The 17,719-nt window shown below is 43.8% G+C and overlaps 1 protein-coding gene across 12 annotated transcripts in view; it reads right to left on the reverse strand.

The window, feature by feature from the left end:
• FAM107B (family with sequence similarity 107 member B) overlaps positions 1-17,719 on the reverse strand; it is a 254,614-nt gene that overhangs the window by 26,183 nt on the left and 210,712 nt on the right. The window contains exon 1 of one of the 12 annotated variants that reach the window (XM_063709900.1): positions 11,308-11,398. The exons of 9 other annotated variants lie outside the window; for them this stretch is intronic. The gene's annotated coding sequence lies outside the window, so the exon portion shown is untranslated. Of the gene's footprint in view, positions 1-8,585; positions 8,610-9,382; positions 9,402-11,307; positions 11,399-17,719 lie in introns of those variants that run through there. 2 more of the 12 variants (XM_063709905.1, XM_063709903.1) reach the window with 2 other exon arrangements.

The raw sequence follows: 17,719 nt of genomic DNA on the forward strand, positions 1-17,719 counted from the left end.
AATGGAAGCCATTTAAATATTTAATAATGGAATACAGTGCAGCTTAAAATCATCCATTATTAGAATAAATAATTAAAGGGAAAATATTCACAAGGCACTAAATAGGAGAAAAACATTAGGCTCCAAACAGTATGCCCTTTACTTTGGAAAACAAATGCCTACGTGTGTGTCTGTGTATACAAATGCACAGCATGGTGATCCTCAAAGTGTCATCCCAGGGTCCGAGGCATCGGCACCATCATGGAATTAGTTAAATGCAAATATCGGAGATGCAGTGAATCAGTCTCTGGGGGGTGGGCCCGGCAACCTGTGTTTTATCATGTTTGCTAAGTGTCACATAACCTTTGCAGTAGACATTAAATTTATTCCATCATACAGATAGGGAAATTAAGGCCCAGCAAGACTAGGTGACTTGCCTAAATCTACAAGGCTAATTAAATGGCAGCTAGCAGCATCATGCAGCTAGCTCCAGAGTCCACGCTCTGAGCCACTTTGCTACAGCACCTCTCTATATTAACTCTCCTATTTGGACGTGTGCTCTTTCTGCTATATTAATGGCAGGATGCATCCCCCTGTTGTCTGATCATCTTCATAGTGGTTTAGCGCTTCTGTTACAAAGCTGTTGATCTGGGGGTTGGGGGTGTCCTGGGCTCTATCACTAACATCCCCATTAATACACCTCTTGATGAATACCTGGTTGACATCTTTGAAGGCTAAAAAAAGATATTTAGATCTAAGTGAACATTAAATACCAGCATACATAAGCAAAAACTTGAATGCCATCAGCAATGGCATGCAGCATGATACTGACTAAACACACAAGGCACCTGTTGCCTGCTAGAGGGAAGCGGCCATGTGGCCATCCCATGCACAGCTTCCAAACCACCTGGCCACCATCTTTGAAATTATACAAGTTTTGATTGACTTCTTTTCCTTTTTTGGTTTTTGCATGATTTCAAAATTTGAATGTAACAGAATCCTTATTTATATTATGTTATAGTCACAAAATTAAAATTGGTGAAATAAAGTTATCACACTTAATTCCTAAATTGCAAGTTCCTGAATAAAGAGACCTCCCTTGGAATTTTTCTCCTATGTTATTTTCTGAGGAGAAAACACCTCGGTCATTCATCTCAGGAAACTACAAAGAGGATGGACTGAGAAGATGGTTGATTTCGGCCTAATCATTCCTGAGAGGAAGGAAAATACACAGACCACAAAAAGCTTCCTGCTGGGCTAGCTTTCAAAGCCCTCAAACATTCCTGTCTTCAAGAGCTGAATAATAATTCCGTAATATTTATGACCTGGCCCAACTGGCCAAACAAACTAATACTTTCAAAAGAAGAGACTATCTTCAAACAGACTTAATGACAGAAACTTTAGAAGGAACACAGAGACCAGGTGTTCAACTTCCTCATTATGACAGATGAGTAAACTGAGGCCCAGAGAGATGAAATGGCTAAGTTAAGAGAGTGGCAAAGACATTCTGGACCACACAGTGGCAAAGCTTGGACTAGGACCAAGATTGGAGTCTGGTCCACTCTTCACTACCCAACACTGCCTCTCACTTCTGACTGCTTTGCAAATTTTCTAAATTGATTGTCCACATTTTCCACTGATCTGTGGGTGTTTTGGCACTGTAACACCACCATTAACATTACCTCTGGATCAGTAACTGGATGGCATCTTTGAAGACTAATATGTTTCAACTGTAAGTACACTTTAATAACAGCTCAACAGTTTTATCTGCTTCTATAGCCGATCAAGTTTTAAGATAGTACAGTCGTCATGATGATTTTTAAAGCTTCTCAAGCTAGGCGAAAACTACCCATCTGCCTTTTTTAAAATTTGCAGTATTACCATTGAGCAGCTACAATGTTTAAAAACCAGTGACTGCTCAGACACGGTTATTTAGACATCCTCTAAGTCCCTACTTCCCACTGCATCTTGCTCCTATTAAAACCTACTATTCCTCAAGCATCAGCATTCAGAATGAAATTAAGTAAGTTGGTGAACAAATTAAATTCAACCCTACCAACCTTCAAAGTAAAGACCAGTCTAATTAACCTGACCCCCATATTCCCATCAGAACATAATGAATGCTCAAAAATGGACACAGATGGGCCCACATTACTACCGCAAAAATAACCAGATGCCCCCTTTTCTCACCAACATGTATGATTGCAAATTCTTTACTGCACGGCCACTCTAACTCTACTTTAATCTCCTACCTCCTAGATAAAAGTTGTTGGGATACCCAATCACTGAATTGTTTCTGCCTCCTGGCCACATCCAACCCAGATCTGGTCCCATTTCCCTAATTCCACCTTCAAATCACCCAGTCCAACAACAACCCCAAGTCTGCCTTTCCAAAATAGTCCCAGGGTTCTTCTGGGTACACTGGCCCCGGCAGAAGCAAGCTAAATGAAGCCAACTTCTGTATAACTACACGTTGTGTTCCTGGTGGGTTTTGGCTGATGAAATTCGACACTGTTGTCTGAAGTCACTAGTAACGTATGGCAGAGTAGAAAGAACCTTAAATAAAAGGTCCACAAACCTAAATCCTGACTTCACTTCTCTGGGTTTGTTTCCTTACTGGTAAAATGACAGCCAGTCATCCTATCATTTTGTAAGTTTTTCATCTCAAATCTCCGTATATTGGCCAACTGTGGGTCAAACAGGTTTGTTTCTACAGAAGAATATGTTCTAACTTCCAACCACTCACTCACTACAGGTTGAGCATCCCTTATCCGAAACACCAGAAGTGTTTCAGATTTCAAAGCTTTTCCAATTTTAGCATATTTGGAATATTTCTGAGTATCTACACTCTGAAATGCTCCGGTGAGCATTTCCTTTAAGCAGCATGTCAGTGCTCAAAAAATTTTGAATTTTAGAGCATTTCAGATTTCAGATTTGGGATGTTCAGCCTGTATTTCACTTTTGAAATACTGAATTAGTTAAGGGTTTGTCTGGAAAACTTCATTTTTCACTCTTAAAAAGAAAAAAGAGACCTTAATGCCAGAAACAACGGTAACAATGATGTGCTTTTTCTGTAGGCTTAAAATGTTCCATAATTAAAAGAATTTAAGTTGGCTCTTATTTGATTTCTGCTTCCGCAATGAAAACTGAGCGTGAGGACTGGGACACATCTCTGTCTGGGTCTTTGGAGGATTGTCTGTCTCTAACCAAACCCTAGAGAACAGCTATTTCCATGGCCCAGGCCCTTTTAATTAAAGTCTGTTTTCCCACTTCCCTCTCTTCAGGCCACCTGGTGGGCTTTCTGTGAACAACCAATACGCAGGCTTCTCAGGGAGGACACCAAAAACAAGAAAGGAGTAAAGCAACAGCTGTCAGCAAGACCAGGACCCACAGCGCTCGCTGGTTGAGTTAACCTGGCTGGCTGAACCAGTTACTATGTCTCCTACGGGGGAGCACAGGGTGGGCCTGAAGATCGAGAGGGGAGCAAGACGTGGTCCAGGAGCTCCCAGCCTGGAGGAGAAGAGAGCAGACGCGACAGACGCACCTGAGGGTCAACAACTGGGAACACGGACACCCTGGGGGTCCAGGGGGAGGCACAGGGAGGCCTCAGGGACCAGATGCTCTTCCGACCGCACCTCCTGCCAGCTCCAGGGGAGGCACTTGTGCCCTTGTACACAGGTCCGTGAGAGTGCCTGGGGCGTAGGTAACAGCACCTGGCTGCAAGTAGCTGGAAGCGCAGGGCTCCTCTGCAGTTCACACGAGAATGCTGGAGTTGGCCCAGGGCTGCTTCATCGCTTGGAGGTGGCAGGAGGAACCTGGGCTCTTCTCCTAGCCCTGTCTCAGCTGCCCCAGGCACACATGGGAAGAAGGGAAGGCAGAGACAGCCCCTGAGGAGGGCTCTCTCCAGCTGCGAAGGAAGGCACTCCCAGAAGCCCCGGGGGCCTTCCTCCATCGCCTCATTGGCCAGAACAGTGTCACATGACCACTCTAGCCGCAAAACGTGCCAGAAAAATGCAAATTGGCATCCAGCAGGGAAGAGGGGATGGCAACGGCTGTCAGGTGGACAATCAACCCTCCTCTACAAGTACACATGCACACGCACACGCGCACACACGCACACACACCGACTGAATGCTGAGTCCCCCCAAAATTCCTATGTTGAAGCCCTAACCCCCAAAGTGACAGTATTTGGAGGTAGGATCTTTGAAAGGTGATTAGGTTTAGATGAGGTCATGAGGCTGCAGCCCACATGATGGGATCAGTGTCCTTATAAGAAGAGGAAAAGAGACCAGAGCTCCTTCTTTCTCAATCTCTCTCCCTGTACTCCCCAGCCTCAATGCCATGTGAGGACACAATGAGAAGACGGCTGTCTGCAAGCCAGGAACCCAATCTGCTGGCACCTTGATCTAGGACTTCTAGCCTCCACAAGTGTGAGGAAATCAACATCTATTGTTTAAGCCGCCCAGTCTATGGCATCTGTTATGGCAGCCTAAAGAGACTAAGACACATACAAGAGTCAACTGCCTTCAAAGGCAGGCCATCCTCCTGACAAGGGGCTTGCCAGGCCCCTCAGTTAACTACCCTGGATCCCAACTCCAAGCTGAAAGGGAAACAAGAGCAATGGGAGTTTCTTACAAGTGCTGAGTACTCGCAGCATCTATAATAAAAGCTGCAATAAGCAATAAAGATGAGAGAAGTTTAGGCCTTTTAGCCTCAGCTTTTCCATTTATGTGAAGCCTCCCTTTTAAACTAAGGGGGCTTTGGCAAAAGTTTAAATGTAAACACATTTGTAGTGAGTGTGGGTACTGGAATAAGGGAGTAAACTACACTGCCTCTGAACTTTCCCTGATTCAACTCTGCACATTAATTCAACTCCCTCTGGAGGCTTGTGGTTCCAGGACGCCAAGCCTTGCCATTTTCCCACAGGCTGCCCTGTAGAGTCACGAGTAAACAAAAGCAGGGCAACCCCAGCTCCATGAGACCGTTCATTCACCACCGACAGTGATCTCAGTCACCCCATCACAGCACACCCAAACCCAGAAACTCGAAGTGATCTCCCCACAGGACTCAGCTGAAGCCTTTCACTATCTGTATGGACAGTAACAGACACAGGAAAACTTAAAAGCTGAATGAGAAAATGACCGCATCCTGCAAGTGAGCATCCTACTTGGCAAACAAGGAACACAGAATGATGAAAGCCTAAAAACAAAGAGCTCACTGGTAAATACCCAGACATCGGGTGCCACATGTCTATAGAGCATAACAACCGTTTTTCTTACGGGAATGGAAAGGAGGCTGTTTTAGAAAATATTCAACATTTCAAAAATTCATGTAATTCTGGAGTTAAAAGAGGCCTTCGAGAAATACCACTTCATTTTAGTGATGAGGAACAGAGACATCAGTCATAATCCAGATCCTATAGAAGTGAAGTGATCCGATTCATCTTGACTCCAACAGGATGCTTTTAAGGATCATTTAGGACTACTGCAGTAATCTCATGTCTACTTTGTAAGCGTCCATCCTCAAATCAATTCTCTGTCTGTCTCTCTCAAAACAAAGCCTTAATAGTCACTCCTTCTCCCACTACACAAGTCTGTGAGAACCACCACCTACCACTGAGTCTGCAGCTCTAGTCCTCGGCTGTCAGGTATGAGGACTTTTGCCCCAAGAACCAATACATATCCTCCATCAAGTTACTCACTCTGGCAATTCATTGCATTGCAATCAAGTCTGTTCCTACCTAATAACTCTACGGTCAAGTGATGTTTGCCCAAAGTCTCAACACACCATCGAGGGATTTAAATCCTACAGCAGCAGTAATGACTCAGGAAAAGAACAGAAAAAGGTGGCGTGGCACCCCTTAAGTAAACGCTCCACCTGATATGAAGTCCGCATGAAATGGAGAACTCGGCTTCTTTCCCTGAGTTACCCAAGTTGTCATGCTTTCATTTCTTTTGTTGTAACAGGATTCATTACCCAAGAACCCAGCATCCTATCAGCTTTGACTTCACTCACAGCTCTTATCATAAAGGTCAGAACTTTTTTAACAGTACCTTTTTTAAGTTCACATAAATAGGAGCTACTGGTTACTTTAACTAAATGAAAAGGACAAGGACAAAGGACACGTTAACATACTCATAATGAAAACTTGTCTTTTACTGACAGCTGGTTATAGAGGAAATCATTCATCACTTCTAGAGGAACAATTGTAAAATAATTATGTAACAAGAAAATACAGATCATCATAGCTAACTACTTCCTTTATGCCTTAAAAAAATTAATCTGAACAGCGTAATTACAGTAGGATAGTTTTACCTCCTTAAATGGATTAAGTACTTAAAAATGTAGTACAAAGGCCATGAAAAATGAGACAATTCTTTTAAAAGTTTTCCGAGGCAACTCAGAGTTGAAAGAACAAAATCTAAAAGTCATTCTCTACATTTTGGTTTATAATGTTTTTTTTGTTTTGTTTTGTTTTGTTTTTTGAGATGAAGTTCGGCTCACTGCAATCTCTGCCTCCCAGTTTTAAGCGATTCTCCTGCCTCAGCCTCCTGAGTAGCTGGGACTACAGGCGCCCACCATGCCCACCTAATTTTTGTATTTTCAGTAGAGACGGGGTTTCACCATGTTGGCCAGGCTGGTCTTAAACTCCTGACCTCAGGTGATCTGCCCGCCTTGGCCTCCCAAAGTGCTGGGATTACAGGTGTGCGCCACCTCACCCGGCCAATAATCTTGCAAATGTCAAATTGAGTAAGATTCCAATTATTTGTGAGTATACTTTATTCAAGATTTTAAAATTCAGTTTATAGTAGAAAGTACATAAACACAGTGGTGCATGGGACATGTTAATTAGGAAGGACACTATTTTCCTTTTTTTTTTTAAGGACACTATTTTCCTAATTTCATCTATGAATCTTTAGAATTGAAGACATAAACCTTATTTTCCACTTACAAAATGTATTAGCTCTGGAAAAAAAATCTCTGTATTACTATTACTATAAATCGTTATACCTGATAACAACATATTATCACCAATGTTAAGGAATCTCTTTTTCTCCTTCTATAGTTTAATCCACTGAAATGCCAGTCTCAATAGTCCCTATTTGTACCTTTCTGGCTTTATCAAATTCTCCCCAATTCACCCCAAAAAGGCTTCAGAACCTTCTTGGTGGCCTGTGACACTAGCTTTTCATATTTCAACCCTACAGCGGTTGGACTGTGCTTCCTGTCTACTTTTGCCACAATTTAGTCTCTCGGAGACCTGCCTTCTGTGACATATGGTGTAGTTCTATTGTAAAGGATTGCGAACTATTTTATTTAGTGTAGAGAAAAGAAAAATGACAGCCTTAGAGAAACAAAACATTTTTAATTTGAAAAGGACGGTCTGTGTGATCACATCTACTCTGTGTAATTGCCTTTGATAACTGGCGTGGCCATGTGTGACCCTCCCACCTAGAAATGATGCTTGGGAACATCTTGGTGGGAACCACAGAAGGAAGGAGGATGTTGCAAAACATTGCCACTGTGATGACCAAAGTCCTAAACCCTAAAACGGGTCACAGTGAATCCACTCAATGGTGATGGAAATACAGCTAAGAAAGACTCAGTTATAAGCACTTTCCTTCTCTGCGCAATTAGACTTGCTCTAAAGAACTCGGATAAACTTTCTAAAATATCTCAGATCGGAGGCTTTCAAACGCACTTTATCTATATACAGTGATCCAGTACCCACACACACCCAACAATGAAAAAAAAAAATGAAGTCAACGTTTCCAGGAGAAATACATAGCCTTTACAACATGCTGTATACTCTGATAAGTTCATTATTTCAGCCAGGCGTGGTAGCTCATGCCTGTAATCCCAGCACTTTGGGAGGCCAAGGTGGGTGGATCACTTGAGGCCAGGAGTTCGAGACCAGCATGGGCAACACAGCCAAACTCCATTTCTACTAAAAATACAAAAATTAGCCAGGCACACACTCGTAATCCCAGCTACTTGGGAGGCTGAGGCCTGAGAAAAGCTTGAACCCGGGAGACGGAGGGGTTGCAGTGAGCCAAAATCTCGCCACTGTACTGGGTGACAGAGTAAGACTCTATTAAAAAAAAAAAAGTCATTATTTCACTTTGTTGTAATGCTTGTTGTGACCCACTAAACTAATTTTATGACCCACTAACAGACTGCCTAGCAGCTTGGAAAATCCTGCCCTAATTCACTTACTTAAACTTGCCACAGTAATTTGGCAGCTCTCTTGAGACTAGCGAAAGCACACAAAAACGTCCAACAGAAATGTGCATTGGATGAGCTTGCTCTATACCACCTGTCACGATCCCTTCCAAATGGGAAACATTTAAACAGTTTTATTTGGGTTAATATTACTGATAGTAAGACATCATCTTCTCTTCCACCTAATAATCTTTAAACTACCCTTCTCTCCAATTGTTAAAAAATAATCTCAAATCTTTTTACCTGTGTGTGAATGAGGGAGAGAATACAAATTAAAGATGACTTCAATAATTATATCTGTTCACAGGTTAAGTTTTTCTCCTACATCATGATGAAAGCTGAGGAATAAAGATGACCGAGACAGTAAATTTCCCCACACTTACTAAAATACTTTGTAAAGCAGTTCCAACAGTTTCTCTATCCACAAATAAAATAAAATTAGCTTCAACTGCATTCTCCTTTAAAAAAAAAAAACATAGTGAAAGTCAGTTAACAAGTTTCTTAATGCCAAAGCAATCATTCTATTTGCATAGTTTTCTAAGAAGCTGAACAAAATTCCACACCCTTAGCTCAAATTAACAATGGGTAAGAAGGAAATTCTCTGGTCCCTGGTACCAGGAACCAGTCAAGGGCCATTTAACCCCACCACACAGGAAACTGGGCAAAAAGAGCAGGGGAGACACTAAGAACTGATGCACTTTTCTTTCATACTGACCAAAAGAGATGAGGCAACAGTAATAGTATGATTCGCAGAAGGAGCCCAAGCTTTAGAGTCTGAGAAACTCAGCCCAGCTCTGCCACGTATCAGCTGGCCTTAGTTCAGCAGCAAAAACAACAAAAATAATTACTTAACTAATATTAGCTTTGAGCTGGGCAGTCCTAACTGCCATTATCTCAGTGAATTTTTACAACACTCTGAGGTAGGTTCTGAGAGCCAGAGAGGCTAAGAAACTTGCCCAAATTCATAAAATTAATAACAATTAATAATGGGAGGGCCAGGCTTCAAACAGGCTGACTCGTTTTAAAGTGGTTCAGGGGGTTCAGGTAGCTTTCTGAGCCCGTTTTTCCTTGTCTTCACCTCCCAGGCTTGCTGCAAGGTTTGACGCCTCTGGCCCATCCTAAGAGGCTCACTGCCACACATATGTCATATATAATTAATGTATGGTAGATATGGACTCACCTGATCACAGGCATCTCAGATAAGCTGGCCTCGCCTGTTCAGAGAGTTAGAAATGGGCTTTTTCTTTATCTCCTTTTCCTCTACCCTCCCACTGCCTTACTCCACAAACACACCTCCCCCACGAATACTTCCCACCTACCTTATGGCACTGCAGTTCACAGCACTGCAGGCATGAGAAACATGACACCCATCATGAGTATGTTTACTAAAGGAAGGGAGGTGAGTGCTAGCATTGCTCAGACAGGGCAAAGGTGCCAGGTAATTCAAAGCCAAGACAATGACAGTCAGAGAGTCATAAGGGCCGGAACTCAGACTGGGCAGGAGGAATGAGCTGGGAGAACCATTAGATTAAACTTATTTACCCAACAAGGTCTTTGCCACCCAACAGAAGGGAGGCAGGAGAGGGATGAAGGCTGGTACTGCTGGTGTGAAATGGACTGGACCAGTTGAGACTTGGGGATCTGGCACAAATGAGAGGGGCAGGGTCTCAAACATGCCAGGAGTTCTGCTTTAGGCAATAAATAATCTCATAATGGAGTGTACCGTTGCATAAACATTGGTTTTGGAAACAGGAAGTACCAGTACCAAGCAGCTAATAAGTTTCAACAGAACATTTCAAAACAGGGTTACACTGTCCCTTTCTTTCCTGTGGTAAGGTAGATGACAAACGCTATCCCCTCCAATCCTCTACCAAAAAAGTGGGTGAGCAGAAGCAGTGATGGGCGATCAATGAAGTTCACAGAAGTATATCAACCATAAGCTCATTTAATCAAGTGGATGAAAAATATGTCAATAATACACCATCATCTGATGACTGATTCAGGCATTTTTTTAAAGCAAGTATAGAACAATTGTGAGTATGCAAGCTCCTATGGTCTAACAAGTTACCTGTCAATGTCAGACCCAAATTATTAGTTGTCATAGCAACAGTACACAACAATGCCTGCTCAGATTAGTCATAAGCAGTTGAGCTCTTTGTTTTACATTATAAATATACAACTAATTATTATAAAAACTATCTTCCAAGTATTAAGAAATCACTACTTTCTCAAACCAGAGGGATTTATAACCAAAGTCATAATCTTGACTTGGAGAAAAGCACCCATAAGCCTAAATGATATAAATTGAATTTATAAATGTTCAGGAAACAGGACATTGTTATTATAAAGTTGTTTAATAATATGAAGTCATACGATGTTTTTTTACCTCAAGGAAAAACACTGATTATAAAACTGACTACTGGATTAAATAATATTATCTAACAAAAGCAGACTTACAAAGACATCTATTATTTTAATTAAGTAGTGATGACATTATGAACTTGGAATCATACTCCCACTGACATATTTTAATGCCTGATTATAAAACAAACTATTCTAAGCATTTTACTTCTGTCTTTAATCTAGTTTTATTTTGCTCACTCTCATTTTTTTAAATAAGTTGTTCCCACCTCATTAGCAAGAAATAAATTTTGTTTTCTCTTAAAATGTTCACTTCTGAGATAAAGATTCGATTCAGTGACTTGGAAAAATTGGGCATTATTTGTTTCCTCACTGCATCTGCCGCGGAACCATTTTCTCTACAATTAAATATCATGGCTTTATCAAAGAACACAGGTCTAAACGTCAGAAACGCCAGGCCCAGTCCTTGCTCTGCCACCCAGGAGGCTCTGTGCCTTCAGAAAGCAAGTTCACCCCTCAGCGTCAAAGTATCCTCACCTGAGCCCTGGCCTAGGCAATCAGAGGTCCTCACTAATCAGGACAGGCCAATGCTAAACTTGCAGACATCTTTAACACACACACACACACACACACACACATCCCCACCCACCCACACTGGGCAGTGCAATCAGGCCACACGTGACAGGCCTTTCAAATCCACACACCCCACCCCCAAAAGGGGAAACAGGAGAAATCTGATTTTACCTGGCTGCAAGTGCAATGCAGAATAGCAACGTGAGCCCTAGGACACCTCCGATCCATAGGAATCCACATTAAAGCTGCACTGCTGCCTGGGGCCCTCAGGACTGGCAGGTGACGAAGCAGAGAGAGAAGTCAGACCAAGCACATTCCCTTCTCAATACTCGATATACAAAAACAGCACTATTTGACTAACAATGACTAGCTTAAAGTGACTTTCCAGAGCCCTCGTCCTTCCTGTCATCAGAACCGACTGATTGGAAGGCCAGTAATTTGATATCGGAAATTTACAATTGATAAAGTCATCAATGGTGACTCCTCCCAAATGCATAGAAGATCTAGAAATGCTGATCTCAGAGTTTCTGGACTGTTCAGGGCTTGACCAGGATTCTCTGGCTGAAAAAGGAAATACACCAGTCACCACTCAGCATGCCAGAGAGCAGCCCAGGCCAAAATATTCATATTTGTCAAGCCCCGACCTAACGAGAGCTCAGCTCTGGACAAAACAAAGCCGTGCGCAACGTTTAGACTTGACTGACACCTACTGTGTGCTCCGTGCTACTGCCCCTCACTTGAGATCTCCCGGGTCCATCTGGGCCACAGGCCACACCTGGCTTCACAAGGCATCCTGCCATGGAACAGCAGGCAAAGATGTAGAAGGCCACCTCAGCAAGTGCCACTTCTCAAAGATACCCAGATAGTTTTGTGGCTAAAACAAATATAGTACCCAGGTTTTCGTTATTGAATAGAAAAGGTTCAAAGCAGGAAACGTGCACTAAGAATGGACTTTCCCCCCATGGGATTGTCAGGGCCTCTCAATAGCTTCTCCAATGCCCTGGCAGTGGCCCTCACTCCCCAGCTGATCTGACCGGGGCCTGCTTCTCATGCCTCATGCCAGTCTCTCCGCCACCTTGCTCCCTGCGCCTTAGCCACACAGGCCTGCCTTCATTCCTGGAACACACCAAACTCTTTCTGGGCTGCGTGTCTTGGTGCACACGATGTCCCCACCTGGAGCGCATGACCCTCCCAAGCCAGCCCCCTTCCCACACTTCTCCTGACCCCTGGCTCTTCCTCACCTTCTCAGTCTGTATTTCAACATCACCTTCTCGGATCACCAATCCAACACGGGTCCCTCCGTGGTCAATCTCTGTCCTAAGCTTGTTTCCCAACTCTCACCATCTGTAATTGTTTAATTTATTGCCAGCCCCACGTGTGTTTTTGATCTTCTCCCCTCTAGATATTTAGCTACCTAGGGGCCAGGGCCATTTCTGGTTTGTACCTCGCTGGATCTTCAAGGCTAGGAATACTAAATGTTCAATTATCATCTGTTAAAGTGATGAAATACCTCAATAAATTGTGCATGGAGAAAAGATGCAGTCTATAAACATTTTTATTTGTACTAAACTGGTCACAGTGCGGAAACAGCTGTTCACTGGTATTGGGCATAATTATTAATTTCTAGCCTGTATTTCTCCCTACTAAGTACCCAACCAGGTTGGGTCTGTGCTCTACTGTAACGTCTTGATTAAAATGGGATTCTTTGTCATTTAACTGTTTAAAACTGGTAACAGAAATTATATCAACGATGATGGTTTGGTTCGCAGGTAATCCACAAAAATACGACTGCTACTACTGGTTAACATTCGAAGTGCTTACTGCAACCCAGGCACTGCTTTAAACACTCTCATATTTCATCTCAACCTTCACAACAGTTCTGTGAGGGAGGTATTATTATCCTTATTGACGGAGGAGTAGCTGAGGCCCAGGGGGATTAGCAGCCTGCCCACGGTGATGCCATTGGAGGGGCCTAGCCAGGACCCAGCCGGGTCCCAGCCAGGTCCACCTGATGCCAGAGTGCCAGCTCTTACTCGATAGTTCATCCCTTGCTAATGGAGCCCACAGGCTAGGAGGCAGGAGAGATGAGGTAAAGCTGTCTCTTCCTGATTTGGAGTCAGGCAAACCACTGTTTAAAATGTTTTTAGAAAAAGATTGAATTCGTCTTTTGAGCTCCTCTCCGTGAGTCCAGGTAATTCCCTAATTCCTCAAGCTTGCCCTCCCTGTTCCTCAGTTTCCTCCTGCTTCCCTGGACTACCCCATTAAATGCACCGCCAGACTTGGGCATTCATGACACAACCCATAATCACCTGCCTCCCCTACCAGTGTGTGTGTGTGCACACACGTGCACGTGCTCACATTCACACACATGTGCACGCGCACTCACATACGTGCACGCGCACACACACATACGCGCACACACACTCTTTCAAAAGCTCCAATTTGCTCCCTCTAGCTTTCAGAAGACTCAGGGTAAACAAGATAACCTAATTAAATTATTTCACCCTGAGGTGTAAAAGGAAAATAATTCCTTGACCTTCCTACAGATGCTAAAATGCATAACTTTTAAAAGGTAACTTATTCACAAAGCACCGTTTGAATTATTATACAGCCAAAAGAATGACCAAAATTGGATGGCAATTTCCAGAAGCATCCAGAAAGAGAGTTGTGCGGAGAAGCCATCTGGCTACTGCTCACCCGATCTTGATTTTTTTTTTAACTGTATTCCTTCTCCATTTCTGAACTCAGCGTCTAAGGTGATCCTGACTGTGCCTCTGGTGAACGCAGGAAGGACTGGAAAACTGGGGTTGGGTGGGGAGTTGAGCAGGGGGCTTGCTAAGTGTGTGGAGCTGGAGACCACCTATAGTTTCTGGCTGGATTTTATAAAGCACAACACCTTAATATGTTCTGCCAGGTGTAGTGAAAATCTACCTGATGAACTTGAATTCTTATTTGCTTCCAAAAGCTCTATGTGAAGGGGAGCCCAAATTAGGAGATGAAAACGCAGGAGAAAAAAAAACTAATAATAAACTTCAACTGCTAAGTTGTGTGGGTCCAACAAAAAAAGTAACAGAATTATACATCCTTCAAAGCCACGCTGGTTTTGTTGATTTCCATGTGAACCAACTGGCCTAAGCTGACCGCCATTTCCCTTCCAACGCAGTCCAGCTGTGGCTTTCAACCACGGCTCACACATCAAAATCACCTGTGGAACTTCAAAAAAAAAAAAAAAAAAAACTGATGTCTAGCTCCAGCACAGGGAGCAGAGAAGAGAATCGATCAAGATCAGCCACAAGTACAACACGGCCTGTGCCGCAACACAACCATGTCCAGAGGGCAGGATGGGGAGAACTGCAAGAACCATTTGGTGGACCCATCTCTTCTCCCCCACCTCCGGGACCAAGCGCGTGAGCCAGCCACCCACCTGTGCAGCCAGCCTTCATGAGCCCACCTTTGCCAGCACTGAGGTCTGAGTACCAGGGACAAGGTGATAAATGGTCCTGGCAGACCTGCCAAAGAGCTTCCATTCTAATGGAAACCATACCAGGGAGATTTAAATCCCCCTGTTCTCTTAAAAAAAAAAAAAAAAAAAAAAGAGGAGGCAACTGAAAAGGGTCCCCTAAGCAATTTCAGCACCGAACTTCAGTCCTATAAGCCCGCAGCTTCTCACTCAGTTTTGAGAGGACTTTTTTTTTTTTTGAGACGGAGTCACCCTCTGTCACCCAGGCTGGAGTGCAGTGGCGCAATCTCGGCTCACTGCACGCTCCGCCGCCTGGGTTCACGCGATTCTCCTGCCTCAGCCTTCTCCAAGTAGCTGGGACTACAGGCGCCAGCCACCACGCCTGGCTAATTTTTTTTTTTTTTTTTTTTTTTGTATTTTTAGTAGAGACGGGGTTTCACCATGGTTTCAATCTCCTGACCTCGTGATCCGCCCGCCTTGGCCTCCCAAAGTGCTGGGATTACAAGCGTGAGCCACCGCGCCCGGCCTCTCAGAGGCCTTTTTTGTGTAGTATTGGATTAAAGGAACTGTAAGAGCCTTCTCTAAATGTGGAGAGAATAATACTAGTATAAACCTCAACCTCCTCCTAATTCTTTCCATTTTCATACAATCTCTGAATTAACAAACGCACAACCCTTGCTTCCCCAATCTCATTGCAACCTGCGTGCCAGGCACTCTACAACCCGTTGCTCTACTCAATAGCCTGATCCAGACCATCAGACAGTTTTAGTTCAGTGGCCCTTATGTACCCCACACTCTAGGCCTGGGTGACCACCATGCTCTAACACCAACAGTTTGTCCCATCTGCATTCTGGGTGGCTTATTTTTTTTTTCATCTTTTTTTTCTTTCCCATTTGGAACAAGTGCCCATCAAAGGCTTAGGAGATATAAAAGATGTACAAGAACAACTCCAAGATCCCTTTTAAGAGTCTTTCATCTTTCGGTAAAAACTAAACCAAGATACATAACATATGAGTGTCACATAATATCGCATGCTAATTCAGAAGCAAGCTATATGAAGCAATAGGAAACACAGAGCCGTCAGAGCGGGAAAGCCCTGGAGGCACGAGTCTGCGATGACACCACAGGGTATTCAAGGAGCACCAATGGCCTGCAGGTGGCAGAAACAATGGAGGAACCAGCCTGAGTCAAGGAGGACTCACTGGGTAAGCTTGGGAAATAGGGCTGAAGACGTGGACTGAGCAGTCGATGGAAGGCTCGGAAGTCAGACATGGCTCACCTGTGACAGGGGCCTCAGCAAGAGACAGGTATGAGGGACACTGTTTTAGGCACATGGATTAAAAACACGGCTGCCATCAACATTGATTCAGCCTATGTAAATGTCTGGCGTGCCAGTTTATTCTCAACAAGAACTTAATCAGGGTGGCTCCTACCACCTCCATTCCTATCATCAAAATGGTTCAAAATATGCCAAAGCCCCGATGTTTACATATTAGAAATTTAAAATTGCTTCCTGACAACCTTCCAGGGCTTTTCATGTCCCTGTTTCTCCACCTACAGAGCAGATGACTGTTCTGGGAGACAGCCGGCAGCAATGAGTACAAACAGCCAACTGTGTGGCCATCCCGTCATAATTTTGTTCCCTACACATCTGTCAACTGGGTGTCAGGCACAGGGTGTGCCACTGAGTCAAGCTACAACGAAACCAGCCATCATTCTCTGTCTTTTGAAGGGAGCCGGACACCTGGCGAGTAAATGCCATCTTGTGTAGAGTCACCCACAAGAGGGAATCTGGTGAATTCATCCTCCCATTAATTCATCAAGTATTTAGTCTGTGTCTATTAAGTGCCAGGCACTGTTCACAACAACATGGGCCTAGCAGCAAAGGACACAAAGCCACTGCCCTCTTGGGAGCCTGCATTCAGGGGCAGGCGGCCAACTGACAAACCGAGGGAAATATAATATCAGGCCGTGCAAAGTGCCATGCAGGGAAATACAGGTAAGGCAATGGAGTGGCAGGGTGCACTATTGTGGATATTCATGAAATACCACGCTGAGAAGACAGCAGACACCTGAAGGAAGTGAGGGACAGAGCCAAGGGCTACCAAGGGAAAGAGCTTCGGGCAGACGGAGCAGCAAACACAGAGGCCTGGGGTAGGTAGGGACAGCGAACAGGCCTGACCAGGTAAGCGGCAGGGAGGCGGCATGATCAGGAACTGGGTTATGGTAAGGCTTCCTACCCTCAAAACCACAGGTGGGAGGGCAAGGGCGAGAGGCCCCGCAGTTTGTGGTCATGGCAATACAATAATAATAACACTCCTCATTCCTTATTTAGATCTGTAAACCTTTCCTAGTCCAGTCTAATACATAAAAGAAAGAAATGTAAATAGTGGATTCAACAATAAAAGAGAATAAACCATTAGGTATACTCAGAGTGTATTTTCTTCTTTTTTTCTTTTTGAGACAGAGTCTCACTCTGTCACCCAGGCTGGAGTGCAGTGACATGACCTTGGCTCACTGCAACCTCCGCCTCCAGGGTTTAAGGGATTCTCCTCCCTCAGCCTCCCGAGTAGCTGGGACTACAGGCATGTGCCACCACGCCCAGCTAATTTTTGGTATTTTTAGTAGAGACAGGGTTGCACCATGTTGGCCAGGCTGGTCTCAAACTCCTGATTTCAACCGATCCACCCGCCTTGGCCTCCCAAAGTGGTAGGATTACAGGTGTGAGCCACTGCGCCCGGCCTTAGAGTGCATTTTCTACTCCAAAAAGTTCAACTCATACTTAGTGATGGAAAGTAAATTTGAACATTTTCAAATGTAATGATGATATTAACCAGTAGGGATGCCCTCAAATATAATATCCTCAATTGTTTTAAGCAGAGGACAGAATGGTCTTTTAATCTAAAACAATATTAGAATATGCAATTAAGTAGTTTTCCATCACAGTCTACACTTCAAAGGGTGATGCACCTTCCTAAACAGTCTTGGGAGAGATTCTAAACCCTGAGAGTCACTGACACATTTAACTAAAGCTACAGAACTATACATTCAGCTGGAGAAGTCAGTGATAATGTCTTCAAGCTTTACTACAAGTGGTAGAGGCAGAGTTGCTAATTTCCTGCT

This window comes from Gorilla gorilla, chromosome 8, assembly GCF_029281585.2.
Source record: "Gorilla gorilla gorilla isolate KB3781 chromosome 8, NHGRI_mGorGor1-v2.1_pri, whole genome shotgun sequence".
In the NCBI taxonomy this organism is placed as follows: Eukaryota; Metazoa; Chordata; class Mammalia; order Primates; family Hominidae; genus Gorilla; species Gorilla gorilla.